General features: G+C 51.9%; 1 protein-coding gene across 17 annotated transcripts in view; it reads right to left on the bottom strand.

Annotated features, from left to right (window-relative positions):
- EBF3 (EBF transcription factor 3) overlaps positions 1-23,326 on the bottom strand; it is a 119,229-nt gene that overhangs the window by 79,763 nt on the left and 16,140 nt on the right. The window lies entirely within an intron of this gene.

Genomic DNA, 23,326 nt, shown 5'->3' with positions numbered 1-23,326 from the left:
TGGCTCTCACCATGAGCAAGTGCCTCTGGAATCCTGGAAGCTCGCACTTCTCTGTCTTTACCTTCAACCTTTTGGGGCTCACTCTGCCCTCCATGTCCACCTGCCCCACAGACGTCGCCTTGGGCCCCTGAAGACAGTCACACGCTGGAAGTCAGACCCCTGAAGGCTGGGTCCGTAGAGAGGAGGGTCTGGATGGACGGAGCTGCCCAGCCCAGGCTGGTGTGGTGCCCAACACTCCCCCTCCTCTGTGCTTGGGAAGGACACAGAAAAGTGGGGCACGGGATCGTCACTCTGCGAACTCTACTTCTCCCTGATCATTTCACATGTTGCCGTGTGCTTTCCAGAGACCCTGATGTTCCCAGGCCAGCACGGCCCGGCCCGCTCGCGCAGGTGCCTGCGCTCTCCGCTACCAGAAATGCGGGGAAATGAGCTCTAACAGGAACTGTCACCATTCAGAGCCCCTCAGCCCGGGAAGCACAGCAGCCGGCGCCCCGGGTCAGCCTCAGATGTTAATGACTCGCTCGGCAACCGCGTGGAATTCGCTTGAATCCGTGAAAGGCTCATAAAATAACATGCTCACTGCACCGATTTTTTTTCAAAACACCTAAAAGTATACAAAGAATATAAAAATCACCTATAAACCCACCACCCAGAGCTAACACCAATTACTGTTCTACTTCCTCCATTTCATTTTTTAAAAATTGGAATCACACAGTACATACATCTTATGTCCTTTCCCCTTCCCTTTAAACAGTAAGAATGTTTCCAACGTGTGGGCCCATCTACCCTGTAGGTGGCTGCCTAGTGCTCCATGAGATGGGTCTACTCCACCGCTCCCCACGCGGGACCCGGCTTCTGCTCTTCAGTGTGACGCCGACAGTGAACCTCTCCATTCGTAGATCTTCGACGTCTTCATTGACAATTTGTCGTCGTGTGAACGCTGGTTGCCACGGCCCTTCTGGTCTCATCTACGGCCCTAGCCATGCCTTCTCTCCATCTGTTCATCTATTAGTGGTTACACTGTGTCACGTTCATGGCTACAGTTGTTATTAAAAAGAGAAGAGAGGTGTGGAGTTTGAGGAGCCCCTGCAAGTTGAGCGCCTCGAGGGTTCTCAACAAGGGTCCCCCCGGCTGTGCCCAGACTCGGCAGAGACGCGAAGGTTTCATTCCTCAAAAGGATGCTATCGAGCATAAATTCAACCAGGGGAGAGTCAGGACCAACAGGGACGTGTTCAACACTCTGTAAACACTTGTGGGACAGCAGCCTTCTTAATCACGCATCGTGAACACTTGGTGATGAGTTGCTGGTAGTCATTAGATGGGAACTGAATTTGAAACAAAGGCGTTCAAATCAGGACTGTATCTGGGTGGGTGGACCCTCTACGCATTCCAGAAAGTGTAGGCCAGACGCTGAGGCCCATGTTTCATCCGCGAGGGACGGTCACCACGCACAGTGATATGACTCAGTGTGGCTTCCTTAAAACATGCCCCCGGACAGAGCAACTTCTTGTTACCCCGGGAGGCTTTACCCAATGCAGAGAGTTACTAACGTGTCATAAACATTAGAGCCCAAACCACTATGGGGTTTGTGTTCTCTTTGCCCTGGACAGAATGGCATTTAAAGAAAAGCATAAAAGCTAATGTCGTGGGGATGTTTTTTTGATGTGAGGTCATTGCAGGCCCCTGACATTCTCCTGAGACCCACGTGGGCCTCGGGAACCATGCCTTGGAAAGCAAGGTGAGGATCTGAGATTGACTCTGAGGCTCTGTTGTGCACACAACAGGTCCCGATGGCTTGAGTGGACCCCAGCATTGCACAGTGTGCTCTGGACGTGGTGACTTTGTCAGTCACCCCTTTGAGAACTGGGCCCTGGAATGGCATATACCAAAGAGCCCCAACTGCTGACCTGCCCGACTCTGGCCACCTGGGAGTTCTCTGAGGGCAGGGCCGCGGTCTGACCCTATCCACTCCCAATGTCTGCTCTGGGGCACCCAAGGGTTCTGATGCCAGGGTGTCCCTCTCCACAGCCCCTTCCTGAGAAGCACAGCTGTCCTCAGAGGTGACCACGCCAGGCCCAAGCGATCCTCTGTAGCCTACAGGCTGTGTCCAGTACCCAGGGGCAGCTGGCCGGCATGGGGAAGTGTCCTTTCTCTCCCAGGCCCAGAAGGATGCAGGGCTGGTCTTCGCCAGGCCCAGAAGGATGCAGGGTGGTCTTCGCCAGGCCCAGAGGGATAGAGGAGGGGGCAGTGTGGGACGAAGCTGGCTGCCCCACTGGGCCTGGACACACGGCCAGGCAGGAGCGCTCTGTCGGCACCATCATTTGACTTCCTAAGCAATCTCTGGGAAGGAAGCAGAAGGCATTCCTGTCGCCTTCAGAGGCCTTAGTGACTCCCCCACTCTCGCCTAGGGGCATTTGCTGCTGGACAGATGGAATAAAGAAACTAGGAGAAAAGCCTACCCTCTGGGGAACAATCCCCAAGCAGCCTAGCCGGTCCTTGTCCCCTGGCCCGGCCCCGCCCTCCCTGGACTGTGATGAGGGCCACTGGCTCATGGTGCCTGGAGAGATGCACCCTTTGGGTCTCAGAGCTGACACTGATCTGATAGTGTCACTCTGTGATCGATTGCTCCTTCTCAGAGAAACTAAAGGAGTGCTTTCAAAGCCTCTATTTATTTGTCACCTTCACAGTTTACTCCCCTCGCCTAAAGGTCAATACGTCACCGTTGCCGAGGGTGACACGGTGGCCAGAGCTGGGAGGAGCAGCCGGCCACGCCTTCCTGCACTGCCTGCCCACGGAAAACACTGGTCACTGCGCAATGTTTTTGGCTTGCAAATTTCACATTTCGAATGACAGAAAGGAGCTAAAACCAGGTCAGCCACCATCTGTCCAACACCGTGGAGTTAAAGAAACTGGACCGTCCCGCCGGGATGCTCCTCAGCCCAGGCAGGACGCCTCGCTGCCTTCGGGTTCACGGGAACAATTAAAACCAGCCGCCACCCTGAAACACTTGGGCGCCAGAACCAAGACAAACAAACTGCCCCATCTCTTTTTTTTCTTTTTTCAATTTCAGAATGCTCAGGGTACCAACAGGGCCGGGATGCATTTCACTCTTGACTGGGTACAGTAAGATTGCTAATCAGGATTGCTTGATTCAGTCAACACTGATTTCAATAAAAAAGACCCCCAAAAAATTATCATAAATATAGAAAACGTGCACGCGGCGGCGACAGGTGATTAAAATCTCAATCTCTTGGAATCAGCCTGACTCATGGAGATGGGGGCGGGTGGGTCCCGATTCCGCCCGAGATCATGATCTCCCCTCTGCAGGCCACTTCTGAGCACCGAGAGGACCACAGACGAGGAGCGCCGGGGGCCTGGGAGAGGCCCTGGACCCACCCGCTTGAAACCGGCAGGACACAGCGAGCTAACCTGGCGGGGGGCGGGAGGACGGAGAACTCCGACTGCCAGGGAGTGTTTAGAAATAGTTCAAGGGCTGGAACCAGCCTGCTCAGCATTGCAGACGGCATTCAGTTAGCGTCAAAGGGATTCCTTCACGCACAGAACACAGAAAAAAGATCTTGAAACCTGGGAAAGCCACCAAGGGTCAAGTGGACTGGTGAGTGGGCGGATCCGGCTCCCAGCCCCGGGGAACTCACAGCTGAATTCCAGGAGATCTGGGGGTGTGGGGGTGACGAATATTTTTTAAAGACTCCAATGCCTCACTGGATTTCCTCTGTTCATGTCATTACCCAGGCCCCAGTGGGGCCCCCGCTGTGCCATCCAGTGGGATCAGAGCCCTGGGAGAGGGCAAGGGGCAGGGCAGCTGGGCACCTACACCCCACCTCGGCACTGCCAGGACTAACCACTGGCCTTGGCCTGGGCCTTCCTGGGCACCGGTGCCCTGTCTGCATGCTCTTGCCCATTGGGCCGGCACCTGACTCTCCAACCCGTCTCCTTTCTCTCCTCCCCCACCCCACGACTCCTCTCTACTCTCCCCCAACTTCTGTAGCACAGTTTCCTGGGTCCAGGTCAGTCCATTGGTGCAGATTCAAGCCTCTGCTCCCACAACACACCCAGACTTGGGCTACCAGATTCACAAGTGAAACTACAGGATCCAGCAAAATCTGAATGTCAGATAAGCAACAGTGAATGTTTTGGGATAAGTATGCAATATTTGGGACACACTTATCCTAAAACATGCGCCCTAGTTTATCTGAAATTCCAATTTAATTGGACGTCCTGTTTGTGGGGCACTCTTAGCCCTGACTGAGCTTGGCCCCTCCCCAAATTCTTCTCACTGCCTGTGCTCAGCTCTGACTCTGTGCCTGAGGCTACTTCCTTCCCTCCACATCCAGAGCCAAACAGTCACCTGCACCCCCCAGGCCCAGAGGCCTCCTGCCTTCCAGGCAGCACACTTCCACCCTTGCTCGCGAAGGGGCTCAGAGCAACCCTCTCTGGCACTGGGTGCAGGTCCTGCAGGAACTGAGCAGACCTGGGATGACTCCAACAGTAGTTCCTTGGGGGCAGGTGTGGTCTTCCAAGTTACCAGCTGTCCCCTGTACATAGTAGGTGCTCAATAAACACTGCCAGCTCTAACTGGGCCCCTGACAGTACGCAGAGTCCTCCCTGGGCTCCCCTCCAGGCCTCTGTCCTGCCTCCTCTCTCCGGGTAATTGTTTGACTACTGCTCATTTGCATACTATTAAGTGGCAGGCTGGGGCTGGGAGTTTCCAAGTTCACTCCCCCTCATTTCCCTCCAATTTACAACTGTTCCCTCCCTCCTTAGCTCTTTCTGCTCCTGTAGGGAGAGGAAACCTGAGAGCAAAGTGAGCAATTCCACAGGCAGCAAGTAAGCGGCACGTGGCTCACCACAAGTTCCACACTCAGACCTCAGCTGCCCCTCCTGTAGCCAGACCTGAGGTCAGCAGGACACATAGCTGGGCACTGTGGATGGAGCCCAGGGTTGGCCCTCACAGAAGCCCAAGTTCATTCCCCAAGCAAAACGGGGCCTCTGGAACCTTCTGGAATCTGGCACATCAGGTCTGGGTCAGGAGGGATGATATTTTTTCCTTCAGTCACTGCCTGGTCTGTCTGCCTGGCAGTGACCTGGTCAGAACATGGGCCATAGGACTCTGCACTGTCCTCCTTGGTGAGCATGACACAGGGAGTGGAAACAGGAAAACGCATTGGCCCCCCAGGCTGCCTCTCATAGGGGAGATTCTGGAGGGTCCCACTCCCACCTGCACCCAGAGTGAAGTCAGAGCCTGGAGAAGGGGATGAGGCACCCTTCTCTGCCTGGCGTGGGGCAGGAAGGACCCAATGTCATCATCCCAGGCACAGGTGGCACTTCTGTCTGTCCCACAAACTCCTGCCAACAGGTGCACGGGCCCCTGAGACTCCAGACCCAAGAACTGGCTCCACAAGCAAGCCCAAGGCCAGGAGGTGGATGGGAAGAGTCAAGCACTTGTACCTGCGGGCGGCCACCTCACTCGGGGCAAGGGCACCTGCTGACCAGAGCCGCTCCCTGAGAGCCCACAGTGCCCTGCAGAGGCCACAGCCCCCGCTCCTGGCCTTGGCCCAGCTGGGGAAGCATGTTGTCCAGCAGCCCAGAGGCCTGACCCGCGCATCACGAGGGTAGCTGCCACAGGGGACTCCAGCTGAAGTCCGTCCAGCCCACAGCCCGGCCGGGGCCACACCCTGACCAGCCAGCCCCAGAAGGTGACTGGGGCAAGAGAGGCAGAGATGTGGGGACCGTGCTGCACAGAATCCCTGACAGCAATTACTAGAGTTATAAAAATACGTGATTCCATTACACAACCTAAACCCCATCGCAGACCAACTCCCGCACCCCCAACGGTGTATAAAGCCCTTTCTCTTGACTGAAGCCTCACAACAGCCGGGGGTGGTCCCACTCCCTGGAGGTCAGAAGGCAAGGACTGGTTCCAGGTCCCCGGACTGGACCAGGTGGGACTAGACATGGCTGAGTCTGGGCTGCCCTCCCTTCCTGTCCGCACAGGGACAGAATCTCTGACACAAACAAGACGAGGGCTGCTTCCCGAGAGAACCCTAATTTCATAGGGGTTCCCTTAAGGACTGGACCCTACATGGTTCCATTTATAAGAGTGACTGTCGCACCCAGTCCTACAGGAGCACATTGTCCACAGGACGTGAGTGGGAAGGAGATGACAGAGAAGTGGCCTGGGGGGCGCTCTGGGAGGGAGCAGCTCACACACACGCTCCCACACACGTGCACTCGCACATACACAGGTGTGCACACACACACTCACAGGTGCCTCTCAGCTCACCAGAACCCTGAACCAACCCTTGGGTCGGCCGGGACCCCAGCCCGACAGGACAGGCAGTGGGTTCTGAGGCTGAGTAGAGGCCCCGTTCGCACAGAAGGGCAGAGGCTTCCACGGCAGCGTCCAGGGGCCACCCTGGACCCACGCAAGGCCTTCCCAGCGAACTCCCCAGGAGTTCCTTCTACAGTGAAACCAGTGTTTCTCTTTTTTCAAGTTCGTGGGGGAAAGAGGGGAATGATTAAATATCTGGGGGCAGATAACACAAGCAGGTACTAGTGTGGCCATCCGCCGGGCAGGCCAGTGGCCATCTCGCCAGCTGTCACCTGAGAGGAAGGACTGAGCACAGCTGGAGGGCCGGGGTGCCCCCTTGCACCACGGCGTCTGGCCTCAAGCACCGACAGATCACAGAGCCGGGGGTGGGGTGGGGAAGCGAGCGGCTATCGAGGGCCTCGCGGCTCATAAAACCAACCTGGGGAGGAAGGAGAGCCGCGGGGCTGGCACCAGGACAAGCCACTGGCCAGCCTTCTGGATCCCATCAGGCTGACAGAGAATGAAGACATGGGATCGCCGAAGCCACCAGTTGGCATCTGATAACTCAATTATCCCAACTCGAGCCTTTCAAAGCCTCCTTGAACCTCTGACCTGTCCCAGGCTAACAAGGCCCCTTTGTGTCCCTCTTCTGCATATGAAACACCAAAGCCACTCCACTGCACCAAGTAGCTTTGGAGCCTCAAGTCCACGCCATTCCTGAAACGGGCTGTCTCCCCGGCCCAGAAGGTGGTGCCTCTGCGGGGTAACGGCACAGGCCGCTTTCCGAGGCTTGCTGCTCTGTGCGGAGCAGAGGGGTCAAAGCTGACTTGGTGGGTGAAGAGGCCGAAGCCGCTCTCTGATTGGCAGCCGCACTGTCCTCCATCGCCATCCCTGCCTGCCACCCCCACCCCACCCCCATCCAGTGGCCTTCCTGTCACTTCACAAGTGACAGACAACATGCTGAGGACTGCTTAAAATCTGAAAACAGAATTATGACTTAAATCTACATAAACAACTCCAGACTCCATAAAAATAAAAAAGATAACCAACGATGACGCTGGAAGTTTCACCATCGCCACTGGGCGGTACATGCAAACCCCCTGCTGCGTTCTGGGTCTAATTGTGCAGGTTTCATTAAAGACATGCTTTTTGTTGTTGTGTTTTTGTTTCTTTTGCCAAACTTGGTGGGGAGACGTTTCCAGGAAAGCCCAGAGCAGAGCCGGCCACGTAGGCTGCAGAATTCGTCTTTCCTCCTAAAGACGTGCGTGAATTACAACTGCACACCTTCGAACCTGTCCAGTCGTCCAGCTTCATCAGACCGGGACCCCCTCAGATTCTCGGTGATAAACGGAATTAGAATTCCCACGGGGAACGAGAAATCGGTGGCAGACTTCTGTCGCATGCAAGCTGATATGAGACCGTGTCTAAATTTTTTATAGGCCAAGAAAGCAGTGGCAACTTTGGAACTGCACTTATAAGTAACTTTTCTAACTCGAGCACTCTGATCATTCACAAGCAATGGCAGCAAGCCCTGTGGTCATAGAGGGGACAGTCCTCGTGTTCCTGGGGCCACCCCTCCACCCCATAGGGATGATCTGAGGCAGAGCTCCCACCATTGCCCCACCTGGCACAGCAGCCCATTCACTCCTGAGACCCAAGTGACACCCATCACCCGTAGGCTCCTCCCCCGCCACACAGACATTGGCCATTCTGTGCCCAGGTGTGACGATGCATGTCGCACACAGCCCTCACCCGCCTCATCTCACCTAGACCCCACCCTGTGAGATGTCATCCCCAAGCCCCTCACCTTTCGTGGGGGCCGAGAGAGAGGCTCACCTAGATCACCCAGAAGCTCAAACTCTGAGCCCCCCAGGGCTGCTGGGACGCACATGCAGGGCTGGGTGGTCAGCACCCACCACAGTGGCCCTGGAGGCCTGCGCTCAAATCCCTACTTCCCCTTCCCAGCTGAGGGACCTGAGGCAGCTTCTTACTGTCCCCAGATCTGAGGGGATCACAGCATTATAACAGGATCAGGCTGTTGGAGGCACATCTCGTAAAGAGCCCCCCACGCAGGAACTGCTTAGTGAATGCTGAGGTCGTGATTTGGCTGCCGATGGTCGATGGTCGTTTGCTGCCCCAAAGCCCTCCTCACACCTGCTGAGGCTGTGCTGGGGTGGGGGAGGGGTGGGACGGAGGGCCTCTCCCCCCTCCCGCCTGCACCCGGGGGCTTCTCCAGGCCCCTCCCTACGAGGAGAGGTGCATGGGAGCCATGGGCAGTCCCGGCTCAGCGGACACGCAGGGCACACACTCCCCAGATCCCAAGGACTCGGGCTGGTCTCCTTCCTCCGGCCTGGACGGCCTGGCCAGGCCTGCGGTGGGCCCTTGGTCTGGGGCTGCCCCAGCAGGAGCAAGTCCCACCCACAGGGCAGGGAAAGAGCTGTCTGCTCCCGGAATCTCTCTGGGAAACACATGTGCATTTTACATCAGGAAAGTAAAACTTCCTGCCTCGAGAGGTAGGTTGAGACAGACAAGTGGCCACAGACCTCGGCCTGCTGGCAGGCGTCACGTTAGAGGGATGAAAGAACCCGGTGACGGCTTAGCGAGACTTAGCAGGAGGATCAGCTTACAGGTCAGCGAGGGCCAGGATGGGGTTCCGGGCCTCGCTCAGGAGCAGGAGGCATCAAAGCCCAAGAACACAGGGTGGGGACAACGCACACTCCTGCTCCACCTCAGTCGTCACCCATGGGCTGCCAAGGACCCGGTGCCCAGAGAAGGGGCCCAGCTGCCCTGCCTGAGGCAGGCAGGGGAACCCCATCCCCCCAGGGATGGTGCCGAGATCTAGACATGGAGGCCGGGTGCTGGGGCCACACAGCTACAGGAGAGGTGGCTCATCCGTGGCCTTGGGGCCCTAGGGATGTGGAATTTGAACAGGGCCCAGGGGATGAACGGGGTTTTTCAGAAAGCGAGACGTGGGGAGGGCCTTCCACACCCAAAAGGTAAGGTGATTCCGACGGTGGTGGCTGCGCCCAGGTAGAGGGAAAGCAAGGGAGGAGGTGAGAGGCGTGCGCAGGTCCTACCTGGGGGGGGTCAGAGGGATGGGCACAGTGCACACAGCCACCCTGGGAGGAACCTGACCAGATGAAGGTCAGCCTGCCCTCTGGAAGGGCTCCTGGGAGGGGCCAGGACATGTGTGTAGACACCAGTTGGGGGCTCTGCAGAAGTCAGAAGCCGCATGGGCAGAGAGCAGACCCTGGCCGGGTCATCCACGCCGGGCGCAGGGTGGGGATCCCATCCAGATGCAGGAGGGAGGAGAAGGGGCTCATAGGGGAGACCTGGCAGCCACCCAGGCAGGGTGGTCATGTCCCTCCAGCCATGAGAAAAACAGCCCCTGCCATTAGTGGAGCCTGGACCTCCACCACAGGGACACAGGCTCCCCTGGGCCCCAGCTGCTGACTACAGGTCCTTGATCACTGACTGGTTTTCACCTACAACTCTCAGGGAGATAAACCTGGGGTGGCATTTGGGGGATACGTGTCTGCAGCTGCCGAGTGACTTTAGAACGGTGGCAGGGTGGTCTAGGACTTTCCGTTAGTCATGTGGGTCTCCGTCCCAGGACAGGAACATGGCTCTCAGTCCGGTAAATTCCAGCATAAACAGGTAAATCTAAGCAGCACCGTCCGCTCTCTCAGAGCTCCCAGCACAGTGCCTGAAAGGACCTGTCACCTGCTGCAGGACCAGGACAGGGCCCCCAGGAGCTCTTCCTTCACCAGGTGAGATCAACCAGCAAAGCAGTCATTCAGGCCCGGGTATAGGGGGCTCTGGGGAGATGGGGTCTACCTTACCTAAGCAGGGAGCACTCAGAGACAATCTCTGCTTTTCACAGCCTGTTAACAACATTTATTTCTTCCAAATAACACTTGCCCGTTTGCAAATCTGGTGACTGCATTTGACTATATACCATCGGTAAGATCTAATTTTCAAGTGAAATCGATGTCAAGTCGTATTAATTATTTACAATTGATTTTAAAAGACCAAAACAGACACACACACACCCCCATACAAGTTTAAACTGGGGTGGGAGGGAGGAGGCATTTTCTGTGCAGAATGCTCAGGTGACAGGCGTTCGTTTTAAAGCCAGCGGCCCAGGTGCTCCTTGGACACCGGACCAGGTGCTGACATTAATCCAGTGGACCTCAGAGTAAGACACGGTCTAATTTAAGGTATTTACTTATTTACTGCTTCCTAATGGATGTTTTCCCCTAGATTCTAAAAGGAAGGTCTCAGAGAAGACAGGTCTCTCTCCTCTACTCCCGGCCACTCTGCCTGCATGATGAGAAGTGACTGGGGAACCTCCCCCCCAACCCCCCCGCTGCTCAGAAAAGCAACGCTCTCTCCACACAAACAAGGCCAGTCCGGGCGTCCTCAGGCTGCAGGCGGCTCCTCGTTACAGCCAGGCCCGACCCACGTCCCCGGCTGGAGGGGCTTCGAGCCGCTCTCCGCAGACAAATAAACAGCCAGTACTTACAGGGGACAGCCTTGTAGGGCTGATTCCTTAATCAACAGTTAAAGCAGCAAATTGGATTTGCCCTATCACAAAAAAAAATTAATTCCAGATTGTCGTTTTTGTCTTAAGTACAAGGAGGTTGTCTTAGAGGCTTGGCTGGATAATTTCATTTTAAAAGTATCTCTAAAATTTGACATCCCTGGGGACCTGTGGTTTTCTCCATCATTATATAACTGTAAACTTCTGGATGTTAGAGATTGGATAATTTCTTTCAGCTGGACCTGGCCCCGGCCCCTGGCGCGCCTGGACGCGAAGGATGAGCGCCAGTCACCAGTCCGTCCTGGGGACGAGGCGTGACCCCGGCACGCAGATCTAAAGTTTTAGTGTGCAAGGCTTGCTTACTTTCCTTAACACAGCCTTGTTTCTCTCTGCTGTTCGTTATAAAGATTGTTAGAGATTTTCGACAGGCTGCGTCTAGACCAGTGAGAACAGAACAAACAAGCGTAAGGTCTCCTTTAAGACTTTTGGGTTTGGTCCTATCGAGCAGCCTTGCCCGTGCTGAGCTCTGCGGAACCGTCTGTGCCCGCGACGCCGTGCAGAGGAGCTGGCCGTCAGCACATGACAGTCCCGGGCCAGCGGACCTGCCCCGGCTGTAACACACTCTGAGGCTCCACGGCCGAAATACCTTCCCAGACTTTCCCGCCCCGGTGAGTGACTCCTGAGTTGATTAACATTTCATCTCCAGTGTTATGTTATTACCGCCTTTTATGTTTTCACCCATTTCTTTTTACACCGTGGGAAGAGAGAAATATCACTATTCTAGTAATCAAGTTATTCCTGTAAAAATCCTAAATAAAATGAGAATTTTATTAAAGATATTTATCTTATACAACAAGAATAAAATCAATCTGCACTGCCGGTCCAGCATGCAGTTACAATAACATTAAAATATATTGTTTATTTGCGGGCGGGGCCATTTCTCTCTCCAGATTGGCCGGCGAGGACAACGCCACGGCACAGCCTCCGTCCGACTGTCCACCGGCTCCGCGGCTGGACGCCGAGGAGAGCGTTTTTATTGTTAATCAATGCCAATCAATTCTGAGCCTTGATGTTAAATAGGGATCAGTACCACTGGGCTGCAGATGAGATCTGATTTCAATTGGTGAGCAAACCTGCAGAAGTTTTTAATCATAAGGTAAATCAAGACCTGGAACATAAGTCAGATGAATTAATACAGGACCTCTCTTGCCACTGATCCAGCACAAGGAAATTTCTGTCATATTTCATTATCACTCTTAGGCCAGGCTGCAGGCAGCGTTTGGGGAGCGCTTTCTTAGTGGGAGCTGGAGCGCCCCTCGCGTGCGCTGGGGCCAGTCCTCCTGTACCGCGGCCTGCTGGTCCGCCGAGTATAGTTACACGTATGCCCCATGAATCTCATTTTATGCGATTAAGATCCATAAAAATTCAATAGCTTTTCTTCTGCAATTCACATTTTACCTGGTGAAATATCATAAGAATTTCATTATCTCTGCAGCTGTTGCCTAGGATCAAGCAAAGGTTATTATCGTCTTCGAAAACACTATAGAATATGTACGAAAATGTCAGGAGAACTGGGCATTTAAAGCTTGATTTTTTAAAAGAAAAACACTGTGTGAAGTTTAGAATAAACTGTACTTGACATTTATGTACCATGATGCATTTCTTGGTAAACTGATTTTGCAAGGGAATTCTTTGAATTCGACGCTGGGACTGATGGTAAAAGAAAAAGGGAAATGGGAGGGGAGGGGAGGGCGGGGGGGGGAGGGCAGAGAGGTGGGGGGAGAGGCAAGAAGTGGGGAGGGGCGCAAAGCAACCCCAAAGCAAAGCTCTCCTCCCGTCAGACCGCATAGGATTTCTTAACCTTTCTGATAACCATCCCGGGGAAGATAACTCCAAGGACCCTAACCGACTGCCGCGGCCTAATCCTATGGATCATTCAGGCCCGTTTAGAGCATCTGATGAAAAATGGCCAGTGCAAAGAGAGTGATTGATCAGAAAGCTCCGCGAGTCGTGTGGATTCGGCACAGTCCTCCGGCCTCCACTGCTAGGGTTCCATCTATGATGATAAATTAGCATTAGATGGAACCTAATGAGTTTACTAAACATTTGGGATTTGTGCTAATAAACTGGCTGGCTGTGAACTAGCAGAAGCGATGAGCAGTCCCGGGGCTCCCTCTTATCTCTGTACACGACAGTGAAACCACGCTTCCAATCTGCGATCAATTCATCACCCGACACCATTGTACATTCCTCACAAAAAGATAATTACTGCTTCCCCGGATCAGAACACTCATATTTCCTTGGAATTGCAGGTCTTGATAGCAGGCACTGTCACCACTCCCTCCCAGCCCCGCTATACAGCTCTATTTATGATCATTATTTTCGCCTAAACAAGCCTTTTTCCTCAACTTGATAACGAAACCGGCTACGATGAGACTGGAACAGTTAGGGCATTGTTTCCTCTGCGGGCTGCTTTTACGTTTAGCGCAGGCCGCTGACAAATATTTTATTCAGGGCATTAGTAAAAGTTTCCACTCGTTAGAAGATATCGCTTCCATTTCCTTCCCCCAAAAATCCCTTCCAGGCTCTGATTTGTTAAAAAACAGAAAGGGAACGGGGGGGGGGGGGGGGGTCGAGCAAGTAACGTAACAGAAAATAAATCCAAACATGATTAAAAAGGCCGGAGCCGGTTTCAAGCCCCACGCCCCCGGCCCCGCCGCCCTCACGTGCGCGGACCCTCCATCCCTCCTCGCGCAGGTCCGCCCCGCCGACCGGTCAACTCTGGGTGACCCCGGCACACGCAATAAATTACCCTAACACAGAACTCTGAAACAATGTAAATTAGTTACTGCTCACAGTCTAATAAATGGGAACAAATGTGTTTGGGGCTGGAATGGGGTTCTGGATGCTATAATTGCTGAGAATAATTATAATGGGGTCTCAGGAAACATCAGCAGCAGTCACTTGTCATGACAAATGCCCCGAGCCCAGCAAATGCGCTTCTGACCGCAACGCTTATAACAGGCAAATCATTTTTTTCTTCAAGTTAAAAGGTATTTCTGTACCTAGCTTTATTCACAATCACGTATGAGAGCCTTTTAAACTATAAAGCATATATCCGGGTGTCATACTCTCCTGAACCAAGGCAAGTTTGTTTTTATTGTGAAGCTTTCTCTTAGGGAGTCGTCGGCACGCTATACTTCGTAACAGCAGCAAGTCCGACCAAAAAGCTTTGGGGACCAAGAGAAGTGCGAGAGAATCGGTCACTTGTTGGGGCCGAGGGACAGAGGAGTATCTAGTTTTGAGCTGCCTGGAGGCATCCCTCTGGAGGGGACTCTACCCATTTATTCACCTGCATAACTCATTTGTTTGTTCAAAGTGATGATCTTTGGAGAAAGGGCTGTTATATTTAGAAACTGCTTGTCAAATTTAACAAATGATAGTTATTGCCATTTTTTTCCCCCTGAAAGCACTTTCCCAGATCCTTCCCACCTTTCCCTGGGGCGTCCGTCCGCCGGCCGAGGACCGATGGGCAGCCCGTGTCTTGGTAACTGATGGCTGCTGCCCGGTGGCCGGATCAGGGCGCTGACCTCGGGTGGCGGGGATGAGCGTCACGTCTAATCCAATCCCCCACTTACTTCCTGACCCAATCTTCCCGGTGTCAGAGGACGAATCGCTTCATTGAGAAAGTGGAAATGGACAGGGAGCTCCCTTTGGCAGCCTTTCCAATAACCAAATATCAGGAAGGAGAGACACAGAGAGGCTGCCGGGACCACCCCATCCCTGCACACTGATCTGATTTACAAACCCTTCCTAATGTGAAACAAATGCTGCGGGTGTGAATTCATACTTAACCATAAAAACCCGCGCATTACTCTGTCTCGTATTAAATACCACATATAACTCTCAGCAGGTTTTATGTTGTGTTTTACTGTCCGCAATGGCTAAAGCTGGCCTAACATTTTGTTTGGCAATTAGGAAAATTTGTAGTTTAATTTATTAAACCAAAAAAAGCCAACAACTACACTGAACGCCGAATTCATTCTGTTTTTATGCCCCAGCACAGCAGATCAGCCTTCCCAATGACTCAATCATGCCCCTTTGAAGGCCTATGCTACTTAAATATCTTTAAAAAATTATTATTTAGGAAAGAACCCTGGTCATAAGCAAAACTGAGTCCTACCACTTAAATTAATTCTTGGTGGACGGTTTAAATGTTTTCACTTCTTTGCAAAGGAGCTAACTGCCTTAAGGAGAAAAGAAAGGGTGGGGCTTGTCAACTCCCAAAAGTCACGAGAAACCCACAGACAGCACCCAAGTGTGAAAATTCTGTGAGCTATGATAAGCTCAGGACCCTAGGACTTTATTACAAGACACCAAGACATTCAATGAAAGGGGAAATACTGTTCAGAAACCATTAAGAAGTAAAAAACCTGAAATTCAAAAAGTATCATTAGTGGCTACGAAGCCACAGAAACCCATGGAGGAACCTTAAATCCACATTACTAAGTGGAAGAAGCCAATCCGAAAAGGCTACATGCTATGTGATTCCAACTACATGACATTCTGGGAAAGACAAAACTATAGAGACAGTAAAGAGATCGGGGGGGGGGGGGGGCGGGAGCTCCTTTAAATGGGCACAGCACAGAGGATGTTTAGGGCAGGGAAACTATTCCGTGTGATATTAAAGGGTGGGTACATGTCATCATATGTTTGTCAAAACTCATAGGATGTACAACACTCACCGTGCAAACTATAGACTGTAGTTAATCACAATGTACCAATATTGGTTCATCATTTGTAACAATGTATCTCACTAATGCAAGCTGTTACTAAAAGGGAAATGGGGGGGGGCAGAGGGGTGATATAGGGACCCTACTTTCTGCTCATGTTTCTGTAAACCTAAAACTGCTCCAAAAATAAAGTGCATTCATTTTTCTAAAAAGCATTATCAGGACACCTTGGAATCTATATCAAACGGAGAGGAACAAGATGCACAGTTGGGGTGGTTTGTCGCTGGTGCCGGGGTGGCTTTAGTGTCCCTGCTCTGTGGCACCAGTTCCCCAGCATCCATTTGTATCTCCCAGGCTCTCCTTCTGATCCTGTCATTCTACAGAGCTGAACATGTGGTTCTGACCATGACAACTTGGGAAGGACATCTGCGTGAACCTCTCAGAACACCATTTAGGTGCCTGTTGACCACACCCCCTGACCTTAAAGGTTTGAGAAAACTTAGGGGACCCTCAGGGAGGAACCCCTTCCCAACAGAACTGGACAGCAGCAGCCCTGACACTCCTCAATGCCAAGCTGGCTTTGCTGGATGTCATTTAAAATAAAAGGGGCATTTCCCCCCCCCATCCCTTCTGTCAGGCCCTGTCCCCTGCCCGGGGTTGGAGTGACCTGGCTGCCCCACCCCCACGAGCAGAACTCAGGAAGGCTCACTGCCCGCCGTGGCCATAATCGAATCCCACGCTTGTGCTGCACATGTCACCCTCAGATGGCCCCAGACCAGGCGCAGACTCCAGACCCGTTTCTCAGTGACTCCTTCACATCTTACCGGCCATTCGGGGAAAGCTTTCCCTTTCCACGAAGACTTGCAGCGGGGGGGGGGGGGGGGGGGTGCAGTTTTGTATGGAACCCCTGTTGAAGCCTTTACCTGGATGGGGGGCCCTGTGGTCAAGGCCGGTCTTTCCCCCTTTGGAAATTTGTCATCACAAGGGCACACGTTTTTTTTAGGGCCTTAAACACTGCCCAAGTTCTGCCTGGTTGTTGTGACATGGCACCCTGCCTCCAACTGCTCTCTGCTGAGAGAAGGGGAAGGGGGGCAGGAATAGGCACGGGGAGGAGGGGGCGGGGGCGGGGCGGGAGCCTCCTCCCCAGATGTGCGCCCTGCACACCCAGCAGAGACACGCTGGAGCCGACTCCTTCCGCTGCGGGGCCTGGGCTCTGCGTCCCCCAGCAGCGCAGGCTGGAGCCCCTGCTTTCCGCACATGTTAAACTCATTTCCTCACGAACGACTGGGAAGGCGCGGCCCCCTCCTCTGCTGTTTTCAGATGCTGCTGGCACCGGCGGCGGGCGGGCGTGGGGGCATTTTCTAGCTGAGCGACTCCCGGGGCAGGAATTGCAGGGGGATAGCCCTCATTTGTTCTCTTTGTAAAGGGAAGGGGAACCGAGAGATTCGAAAAATCCGAAATGAGAGCTTCCCTATTCCCCCGCCCCCACCGCGCTCTTGGTCGAATCGCTTGCCAATTTATATAGCATTTATTATGTTGACAGATGTGCCTGACTGTTTTCTGAATAAATACTTCTGAAAACAGTTTTCTCCACAATTTAACGAACGCTAGTTACCCCAAAGTCTAAGAAGCTTATAAAATTCCACCAAAACACCCCTGACACACAAAAATCCCTCCGCTTATTTTTCTAAATGATGGCCATATTTCTATTTTAAAGCATTAATAATGCCAGCATAATGTCTCATTATATGGAGTTTTGACCACAAACATTTTGGGGAGATTTGCTGGGAAGATAAACAAACAGAGGCGCTTGTGTTCTGGCGAGCTGACGGGCTGAGGGGAGTGAATGGTTTTCGTTTTCAGCCAGTGTAAGCTCGGGGAGCTTTGCCAAGCACAGGTTAAGCTCCGCGGGTTTTCACTTCCCGTACCCCTACTTGTCAATCACTTCCTGTCTGCCACGACAATTTCCATCATTAGAGCCTGGAATTTTTATCTCCTCCAACGTGCCTCCTGTTGCCACTGTTAGTTCGAATTCTGATAAATTATTCACCGTCTTTGAAAAGTAACCAAAAATTACAGCATCGGGGCGAGCCACCGGCAAGGCCCGCCGTCCTCGGGTTCTGTGTCCTGTGCGAACGCTCTGCCCGGCCAGCTTCTCCCCTTCCAGGGAGGCAGAGGAGGCCCGGCCAGCCCCAATTATCTCCTGGTGCACACAGAGTAATTATTCGCTTCCTGTAAGCATGCGTACCAGAACCCCGAGTTTGGACGGCTTTCCATAAGGTAATCCAATTCATCCCAGCCATCCTAACACAATTACAGGCACTGGCAATATCTTTGCTTTTCACCTGATAAGGCCGCCGCAGAGGCGCGGGATGGCTTGCGTCAACATCCCTCCTGGACTATAGCTTCTGACAGCCGGGCTCCCAGCCCTCCCCCGCCCCTGCGCGCCGTGCCCAGGGAGGGCTGCTGGGGCTCCGTGCAGGGCGGCTCGGAGGAGGCGGCCCCCTAGCACCAGCGGGCAGGAGGCGGAGTGCTGCAGAGTGTGGCGGAAGTCATTACGGGTGTGTGGCTGGTTTTAAAACCCAGCTTTGCACTGGCCTGGCCCCAGAGTCCTTCCCCAGGCCGGGCGACCATAAATCTCTGCAGGCCTCCTCGGCCTAGAGCAGAGACGCAGGCGCTGGGCCCGGCGGTGGCCGTGGCAGCCACCCGGCCCCTGGCCCCGAACCGCCGTGGCCGTGGCCTCACTCGCTGTGGCACACGGGGGCGGTCAGCATGCAGGCTCAGCGTGCATGACAGAGGCTCCATCCTCAGCGGTGCCAGGAGAAGAAAACCTACAAGGTGGGCACCGTTTCTGGCGTCCCCCTATTTAAATGAAAGCCTGGCGTTGTGACTCAATAATGCAGCTCTTCCTTTTCTGTTTATTTTCCGAAGTTTATGAAAAAAAAAAATTGTTAGAGGATGAATGAGCGCGGTGAACTTTTTGCCTCTCCCCGCTGGCGTGCCAGGGAATAAAACTGCCATTCACACCTGAGCGCGGCGCCAGCGGGGCCGGTGCCAGGCAAAATCAGATCCTTTGTAGCCACATCCATTCATCCGAAGTGTGCTTTCAGATTGCCAGATCCCCAGCCAACAGTTTCCCTGCACTGAAGTCCCGATGCATTAAAACAGACCCTGAACCAGCGAGCGTCTCAGGCACACGGCCGGAGGAGGTCTCCGGGATGCCTCGGCCTACTGGCTGATAATTGTATTCACATCTTTAAGGAAACCGAGGAGGAAAAATTAACACCAAACTATACTGTTTTCATTGCACCATGCGGGTGAGATGACAAGCTGTCGTTTAAGAAGTTAATAAACAGTCTCCGTTTTGCAGGTTCTCCAAACGCTGCTGAATAGAAAACCTTGGGTCCCTAAATGGTGTGTAATTAAAATTATTTTTAAAATCCTCCTTGACAGGCCGGGGCTTAGCCAAAATGTAAATGACATTAAAGAAGACAATGAATTTAATTTTATTTAATGTCCCTTTTTGCAGATCCTCATTTACATAGCATTTTTAACAAAAGCGTTGACCTTATAAACGCTGGCATTTGTACAGCTCCCTCGCAGTTGGATTTAATCACGCCCGTGCAAAGCCATGAGGGAGGCGGCCGTGGGTTCTGTGCGTGGAGGTGCAGAGCAATGAAAACATTGGGGCTGGTCAAATGCTTATCCACCCCGCTTCTGAAAACAACCTGACAAGAAGATGTAAGGGGCTAGGGAATAAGCCGGTGCTGTTTGTAAGGCTTGGTAATAATCATACATAATCGTTTGGAAATATAGCTAATAAAAAATATAATGAGTGTTCAGCAAAATCGGCATTAGGCCCAAATTACATGATATTAATACTTGAACAGGTGCAGAAAGGCGCTTTAAATGAGGTAAATGAATAAAATGTCCCAGAGCACAACTGTGTGTGCTGACAAAAAGTCAATGCCATGAATAATTCAGCGGGAGGACTGCCAGCAAAGGTCGCTCTCTTTGACCTTTGTGACAGGAAGTGAAAGGAAACACTGTTGACTAAAAAAAAAAAAAAAAAGGGAAAGAAAGAAAGAAAATCTCCGCTCGGTCCTCGGCTACCGTTCTGCGATCACTTTAAAGGTGTAAACTTCAAACTCGTAAAGGAATCAGAGCAGCTTCTGGGGGGGGCGGTGCGCCGAGTTAAAACGGTTGGGGTTTGGGCATGTGACGAAGGACAACGCGAAATCGCAGACAATGGAAGGTTAAGTAAATAATATTTTTCTGCAACCCTGTGTCAGTTATGTATAAAAATCTGAGGTCAGCTGAAAAGTATTTTCAGAGCCCATGGAGTTGAAATTTTGTAACAGCTGTTAAATATGACAAAACTTTGCTCCCCACCCCCCCCCCCAACCAGAGCTATTCCAAACTCTGTATGAAAGAAAATGGAATAAACAGATGTCTGGCTTCCAGACAGGAAAGTAGGACAGACTTGGAATGATAAGTCTCCGAACTCCATAGACCAATGCCAGGTTTGCTGGGGAGGGGGCCCTGCTGCCACAGAGATGCCAGCGCGTGGGACGCCTGAGACCGTGCCATCTGGAACAGCCCCACCGAGCACGCTCCCTCCGGGCGCTGCGCGGGCCCCCGGGTGCAACCCGGCCCGTTCGGATGCCCCAGAACCCAGCCCCTGCCGCCCCACAGTCTGCCTGCCCAGTCGCAACAGTTGGACCCGGAGCTCCGGTCCACTCGGCCGGGCAGGGACGGAGGTAAGAGCACACGCCTCCCTGGGCATGTCCACAGGGCCTCAGGCGGGCGACACCCCAGGATGGGATGGCACGGGAGGACGACAGCCAAAGTGTGGTTTTGGTTTAGCAGCTACACCGCCATCCTGTAATCATTCACAGCCCTTGGAATGTACGGGTGAGACAGGAGAGATTCATCTGTTCGGAGTTGGGCTGTGTGGACAATGGGTGTTCCTAATGAAGACCATCTGCTTTTGTGTTTTCCCAGAAAACATTATTCCACGAGGAAAATGATACCCCGTCCTTTTCAGCAACACCATAAAACATTACGTGTGTGCGCACACACATATACACACGCGTGCATGTATGTGGGGACGTGAGCATGGTGTGTGCGCGCACACACACGCACACACACACGGGCCCCCCTGCTTCTCGCTCTGCAGGTCACGACAGTCCCCATCCATGCTTCTACCGTTGCAGCTCTTTACTGATCATGCTTTTACTTTACAATGTTGCGTTTCTCCTTTACCCCATAAGTTGTTACATTCTTTTAAATACACTGCAGTATAATTATATTTGTGGAGCTATAAAAGATGGTTTCTCCAGCATTGTTTTTACGAGGAAGAAAACAGTTAAGGCAAGTGAAACCTTCACAATAAAAGGGTTTCACAATTCGAAATATCCTCACTTTTCCCCTCTTTTAAATGCTAAGGGTCTTCCATGCTGCTCATGAGTATTTAATGCTTCTGAAAGATAACTGAGCTAAATTGTGTAATTAATTGATTTAAGGCGTCAGAGTCTATAGAATGTGATTTGCCTGCCAGAGCGGGGAGCTGACTTCTCTGTTCTCATAACACAGACAAGCAGGCTCGGCCTGCCGGAAGAGCCTCGGTGCGGGTTAGAGCAAATGTGGGCCCATTGATCTCAATTCAGGTCGGAATTATTGGTTTATATCCTCGGGACAAATATGCCTTATCTGGTCAGAAACTGTTAAACGTATCCAAAGGCCACAAGGAGCCGGCGAAGCACGTTGTATATAATTCTTTTTTAAGCCAACTAACCAAGTAATGACAGTGCTGATGGGGACCTGTGGACTGACTCACCAGTCCGGTGGGGTATTTTATTCTGCAGCGCTCAAGAGGAAACAGGGGCTAGAAGCTCAACATACGCAACTAGTTTGGGGAGGCAGCACCCCCCCACACACACACACACAGAAATGATTATCATTATGAAACCGAAACGCATCTCCGTTGCAAAAGGCTGAATCACACGAAGGACAGTCCCCTCCCACCGACGTCTTTCTTTCTCTGATTAACACAACTTGCCTTGGTGAACACGAAATTCTTCATCTCCCCCCTAGAACTACACCTTAAACGGAAGATTACTATACCCGTCGCACAAAGATTGACATCAAGCAACAAAATATGAACAGTATTTTGTCATTGTAAGTGACAGCTCTCTTCAGAACGGTGAAAACGCACACCCTATTTGTCATTACATAAAACCATCCTTACCTTAACATCCCTAATGTGGAAGGTGATTAAAATTCCTATAAAATTGTCATATCTTTGAATTTAGAAGCCGAGCAGATTTTCATCAATAATTAAGACCTCCAAAGCGTGTGTGCCAGGCGTAAATGGAGCCACAATCCTCCTTATTCAAATAAACTTGGTAAACCCATTAACCAAATGTTTTTAGGTTTTCCCCTCCTCTCGCGCTTCTAGAATATCAAATGATCACACACTTCTCCAGATTAGAGAGGTATCAGCAATCTTAGCACATATTTTAATTAACCAGAGATAAGAGAGCATTCACTCAGACAAGAATTAACAAGTATATTTCTGCACACGCAGGAAAGATATTTCCCATCGTGTGATAAAGCTCAGTACTAAAGGTTACCCAGTATCAATAGTCAATACGTGATTGACTGTTGCACAAACCCAAAGTGATTTTGAAGGGGAAACAGCCTCCAAAATGTTGGTGGAATCCACACCGCTACTTGATTCCTGTGCGGTGCTGAAAACCCTCACGATCTGAAAACAAGCCAGCTTTTCAAATGTACAAATATCACAAATTGAAGACAACTCAGAAGATGAAACACTTCACGACGCCGTAGTAGGAGCAAACACGCACTGCCTTTTCAAGCATCTTACAGTCAGACAAGATTCCAAGAGCTGCTCAAACACCTCCAGCCAATCACGGGAACAAAATAAATTCAGGTACGAGACAGCAACCCGAGGCTGGAAGATTTCCATAACCGCCACACTAAAGACAAATATAATGCTATTGATTTCTGTAGCTGGAGTTCTATAAAGTGTTGGACTTGTTCTCACCGCCTGAGTGACGGCCACAACTGGTCAACCCTATTTGATTACTAATAAGAGAGCCGTCCCTTCTGTCAGATACCGAGCATTCCCCACTAAGCAAACAGCTATTCCAGCTAGTTCAACATTAGCATTGCTCTCCACTGGTGGCGCAGATTTCTTTGGGCTTAACTCATGGAGTTTTCCGGGTTTAATTTTTCAGACACTGGACAGCCAAAGTTCACGATCAAAAAGATAACTTTGTCGTGAAAGCCGCTGAAATCCAACCCCTCTATAAAACAGTCTCAACCTCCGCTGCACAAAACTGGTGTCATGTGTACACGTCTAACATTTATTCGATTTGGGTACCAATTGCAAAATGTGCAGTCCATCACACCCTGGGCCTTGTGCTGTTGTTACCCATTGTTGGGAAGAAAGAAATCCTCCCTCCCCCAGGTCACAGAAACCCAGCGATGAGGGGGAGTGTTCCAGAGGAGGGTGCTGGTGTTTTTTGTTGTTTCAACTAAAGCAACACCAAACGTACATTAACACGATTAGGGCCGATGATTAGTAGCTTTGAAGGACGCAATGTGGCCCAAGGAACGTGATAAATAACAAGCTGAAGGGCAGCAAATGTAAAGAATGCATACAGCTCATCTAGTTATGGAAATTAATGTTGG

The sequence above is a fragment of the Miniopterus schreibersii genome (assembly GCF_964146895.1).
Source record: "Miniopterus schreibersii genome assembly, chromosome: 14".
In the NCBI taxonomy this organism is placed as follows: domain Eukaryota; kingdom Metazoa; phylum Chordata; class Mammalia; order Chiroptera; family Miniopteridae; genus Miniopterus; species Miniopterus schreibersii.
The sequence above is the reverse complement of the archived record's forward strand: the minus strand, read 5'-3'. Positions and strand labels throughout refer to the sequence as shown.